This window comes from Triticum aestivum, chromosome 5A (assembly GCF_018294505.1).
Source record: "Triticum aestivum cultivar Chinese Spring chromosome 5A, IWGSC CS RefSeq v2.1, whole genome shotgun sequence".
Classification (NCBI taxonomy): domain Eukaryota; kingdom Viridiplantae; phylum Streptophyta; class Magnoliopsida; order Poales; family Poaceae; genus Triticum; species Triticum aestivum.
In genome coordinates, this window is record NC_057806.1 from 568,966,338 (window position 1) to 568,972,154 (window position 5,817).

The following is a 5,817-nucleotide window of genomic DNA, read 5'->3' on the forward strand; positions in this document are numbered from 1 at the left end:
CCGGCGGCGGGTTTGGGATGGCAGAGAGAGGGAGGTCTGGGTCGGGGACAGGGGGATCTGGGAGGAGGTGGCGGCGGCGAGGATCTGAGGGAGGAGGAGTGCGGCGGCTGCGAGGAGAGGAGGGGTGCGATGGGGGGGTCGATGGGATCTGACCTAGGGTTTGGGCTGCGGGGGGGGTATCTCTTTTTCATTTTATTTTCTTTTTTCTGTAGATAGATGGATGGATGGATGTGGGATGGAGAGATGGATGGATGGATGGATGGATGGGCGCCATGTCATCAATCCATGGGAAGAGTCGTGATTGGTTCAAAAAACAAGTGATTTAAAAAAATGTCTAAGTACTAAAAATAGAGGGATTTTGTGAAGTAGCTATCAAAAATATTTTGCAAAATGGCACCACACAAATTTTCACTAGATTTAGACCACATTTTATGGACAAGGACCAATTTCTATGCATTTCTGATCTTTCTAGCTATTTTTAATCATTTTCCGAGTGCCCAAAATGACTTTTTTTGTGAAGGACCTACCATATATTTGTTGCAAAATTGTACAAAATCAATTTTCTAAAATACTAGGACATATTTAATGCACAATTTACCAAATGATTGGGTGTCAAAAATTTTGATCCACCTCTCATGAAAAAGACAAATTTCCGCTCATTCAGTAGGAAACGGGTCAAATTTGAACTGCAGCGTCCTCATTGTTTGTTATTTATTTTTTCCAAAAATCATTTCTAGGTACAAAAGTATCTATTTAATCAGAGAAACACCAAAAAAATTCCAAGATTCAAGCACTAGCTATGAACTGTCATTCCCGCCGTTTTGACCGCATTTTGAAACGGGCATAAAAAATTCAAAAAAAAATCAAAAAATTGGGAAACCTTCGCATTGTGTCATTATTTGTGGCCAAGTTCCTAGGAAAAATAACAAAATTGTAATACGACAATTATTTTAAAAAGTGTTCTCAGAAACGAGCTATCACGTGTGGAGATCAATGGCTTTCAAGCCAAATGATCAATCTTATGGCCACATCCATGGCATAGTTTCTTCAAATGATCTCATATTGTGCACAAGGGTGCATATTGGAATGTCAAACAATGTTTCCTAAGGAAGTTTTCATTTTCTTTGGACGAAAAAATCATTTTTCATTTTTCGAGTGCCCAAAAGGAGGTTTTTTTTGTGAAGGACCTCCCAAATAATTGTTGCAAAATTGGACCAAATCAATTTCTTAAATTACTAGGACATATTTAATGCACAATTGACAAAATGGTTGTGTGCAAAAAGTTTTGATCCACCTCTCGTGAACAAGACAAATTTTTGGAAGCGGGTCAAATTTGAACTGTAGCTGCCTTGTAGTTTGCTCTTTATTTTTTCCAAAAATCATTTCTAGGTACATAAGTATCTATTTAATCATAGAAACACCAAAAAAATTCCAAGATTCAACCACTAGTTAGGAACGGTCATTCCCACCGTTTTGACCGCATTTTGAAACAGGCATAAAAAATTCAAAAAAAAAATCAAAAAATTAGGAAACCTTCGCATTGTGTCATTATATGTGTCCAAGTTCTTAGGAAAAATAACAAACTTGTAATACGGCAATTATTTCAAAAAAGTGTTCTCAGAAACGAGCTATCACGTGTGGAGATCATTGGCTTTCAAGCCAAATGATCAATCTTATGGCCACATCCATGGCATAGTTTGTTCAAATGATCTCATATTGTGCAAAAGGGTGCATATTGGAATGGCAAACAATGTTGCCTAAGGAAGTTTTCATTTTCTTTGGACGAAAAAACCATTTTCGATTTTTCGAGTGCCCAAAAGGAGGTTTTTTTGTGAAGGACCTACCAAATAATTGTTGCAAAATTGGACCAAATCGTTTTTCTAAAATACTAGGACATATTTAATGCACAATTGACCAAATGGTTGGGTGTAAAAAGTTTTGATCCACCTCTCATGAAAACGACAAATTTCCGCTGATTTAGTTGGAAGCGGGTCAAATTTGAACTGTAGCTGCCTTGTAGTTTGCTCTTTATTTTTTCCAAAAATCATTTCTAGGTACATAAGTATCTATTTAATCATATAAACACCAAAAAAATTCCAAGATTCAACCACTAGCTAAGAACGGTCATTCCCGCCGTTTGGACCGCATTTTGAAACGGGCATAAAAAATTCAAAAAAAATAAAAAAATTGGGAAACCTTCGCATTGTGTCATTATATGTGGCCAAGTTCCTAGGAAAAATAACAAACTTTTAATACGGCAATTATTTTAAAAAAGTGTTCTCAAAAACGAGCTATCACGTGTGGAGATCAATGGCTTTCAAGCCAAATGATCAATCTTATGGCCGCATTCATGGCATAGTTTGTTCAAATGATCTCATATTGTGCACAAGGGTGCATATTGGAATGGCTAACAATGTTGTCTAAGGAAGTTTTCATTTTTCTTTGGACGAAAAAACCATTTTTCATTTTTCGAGTGCCCAAAAGGAGGTTTTTTTGTGAAGGACCTCCCAAATAATCGTTTCAAAATTGGACCAAATCAATTTTTTAAAATACTAGGACATATTTAATGCACAATTGACCAAATGGTTGGGTGTAAAAGGTTTTGATCCACCTCTCATGAAAACGACAAATTTCCGCTGATTCAGTTGGAAGCGGGTCAAATTTGAACTGTAGCTGCCTTGTAGTTTGCTCTTTATTTTTTCCAAAAATCATTTCTAGGTACATAAGTATCTATTTAATCATAGAAACGCCAAAAAAATTCCAAGATTCAACCACTAGCTAAGAACGGTCATTCCCGCCATTTTGACCGCATTTTGAAATGGGCATAAAAAATTCAAAAAAATCAAAAAATTGGGAAACCTTCGCATTGTGTCATTGTATGTGGCCAAGTTCCTAGGAAAAATAACAAACTTGTAATACGGCAATTATTTTAAAAAAGTGTTCTCAGAAACGAGCTATCACGTGTGCAGATCAATGGCTTTCAAGCCAAATGATCAATCTTATGTCCACATCGATGGCATAGTTTGTTCAAATGATCTCATATTGTGCACAAGGGTGCATATTGGAATGGCAAACAATGTTGCCTAAGGAAGTTTTTAGTTTCTTTGGACGAAAAAACCATTTTCCATTTTTCGAGTTCCCAAAAGGAGGTTTTTTTGTGAAGCACCTCCCGAATAATTGTTGCAAAATTGGACCAACTCATTTTTATAAAATACTAGGACATATTTAATGCACAATTGACCAAATGGTTGGGTGTAAAAAATTTTGATCCACCTCTCATGAAAAAGACAAATTTCCGCCGATTCAGCTTGAAGCGGGTCAAATTTGAAATGTACCTCCCTTGTACTTTGCTCTTTATTTTTTCCAAAAATCATTTCTAGGTACATAAGTATCTATTTAATCATAAAAACACCAAAAAAATTCCAAGATTCAACCACTAGTTAGGAACGGTCATTCCCACTGTTTTGACCGCATTTTGAAACAGGCATAAAAAATCAAAAAAAATCAAAAAATTGGGAAACCTTCGAATTGTGTCATTATATGTGGCCAAGTTCTTAGGAAAAATAACAAACTTGTAATACAGCAATTATTTTAAAAAAGTGTTCTAAAAAACGAGCTATCACGTGTGGAGATCAATGGCTTTCAAGCCAAATGATCAATCTTATGGCCACATCCATGGCATAGTTTGTTCAAATGATCTCATATTGTGCACAAGGGTGCATATTGGAATGGCAAACAATGTTGCCTAAGGAAGTTTTCATTTTCTTTGGACGAAAAAACCATTTTCCATTTTTTGAGTGCCCAAAAGGAGGTTTTTTTGTGAAGGACCTACCAAATAATTGTTGCAAAATTGGACCAAATCTTTTTTCTAAAATAATTGGACATATTTAATGCACAATTGACCAAATGGTTGGGTGTAAAAGGTTTTGATCCACCTCTCATGAAAACGACAAATTTCCGCTGATTCAGTTGGAAGCGGGTCAAATTTGAACTGTAGCTGCCTTGTAGTTTGCTCTTTATTTTTTCCAAAAATCATTTCTAGGTACATAAGTATCTATTTAATCATAGAAACGCCAAAAAAATTCCAAGATTCAACCACTAGCTAAGAACGGTCATTCCCGCCGTTTTGACCGCATTTTGAAACGGGCATAAAAAATTCAAAAATATCAAAAAATTGGGAAACCTTCGCATTGTGTCATTATATGTGGCCAAGTTCCTAGGAAAAATGACAAACTTGTAATATGGCAATTATTTTTAAAAAGTGTTCTCAAAAACGAGCTATCACGTGTGGAGATCAATGGCTTTCAAGCCAAATGATCAATCTTATGGCCACATCCATGGCATAGTTTGTTCAAATGATCTCATATTATGCACAAGGGTGCATATTGGAATGGCAAACAATGTTGCCTAAGAAAGTTTTCATTTTCTTTGGACGAAAAAACCATTTTCCATTTTTCGAGTGCCCAAAAGGAGGTATTTTTGTGAAGGACCTACCAAATAATTGTTGCAAAATTGGACCAAATCATTTTTCTAAAATACTAGGACATATTTAATGCACAATTGACCAAATGGTTGGGTGTAAAAAGTTTTGATCCACCTCTCATGAAAAAGACATTTTTTTGCTGATTCAGTTGAAAGCGAGTCAAATTTGAACTGTAGCTGCCTTGTAGTTTGCTCTTTATTTTTTCCAAAAATCATTTCTAGGTACATAAGTATCTATTTAAACACAGAAACGCCAAAAAATTCCAAGATTCAACCACTAGCTAAGAACGGTCATTCCCGCCGTTTTGACCATATTTTGAAACGGGCATAAAAAAGTCAAAAAAAATCAAAAAATTGGGAAACTTTCGCATTGTGTCATTATATGTGGCCAAGTTATTAGGGAAAATAACAAACTTGTAATACGGCAATTATTTTAAAAAAGTGTTCTCAAAAACAAGCTATCACGTGTGGAGATCAATGGCTTTCAAGCCAAATGATCAATCTTATGGCCGCATTCATGGCATAGTTTGTTCAAATGATCTCATATTGTGCACAAGGGTGCATATTGGAATGGCTAACAATGTTTCCTAAGGAAGTTTTCATTTTTCTTTGGACAAAAAAACCATTTTTCATTTTTTGAGTGCCCAAAAGGAGGTTTTTTTATGAAGGACCTCCCAAATAATTGTTGCAAAATTGGACCAAATCAATTTTTTAAAATACTAGGACATATTTAATGCAAAATTGACAAAGTGGTTGGGTGCAAAAATTTTTGATCCACCTCTCGTGAAAAAGACAAATTTCCACCGATTCAGATGGAAGCGGGTCAAATTTGAACTGCAGCTGCCTCATAGTTTGCTATTTATTTTTTCCAAAATTCATTTCTAGTTACATAAGTACCTATTTAATCAGAGAAACACCAAAAAAATTCCAAGATTCAACCACTAGCTAAGAACGGTCATTCCCGCCGTTTTGACCGCATTTTGAAATGGGCATAAAAAATTCAAAAAAATCAAAAAATTAGGAAACCTTCGCGTTGTGTCATTGTATGTGGCCAAGTTCGTAGGAAAAATAACAAACTTGTAATACGGCAATTATTTTAAAAAAGTGTTCTCAGAAACGAGCTATCACGTGTGCAGATCAATGGCTTTCAAGCCAAATGATCAATCTTATGTCCACATTGATGGCATAGTTTGTTCAAATGATCTCATATTGTGCACAAGGGTGCATATTGGAATGGCAAACAATGTTGCCTAAGGAAGTTTTTAGTTTCTTTGGACGAAAAAACCATTTTCCATTTTTTGAGTGCCCAAAAGGAGGTTTTTTTGTGAAGCACCT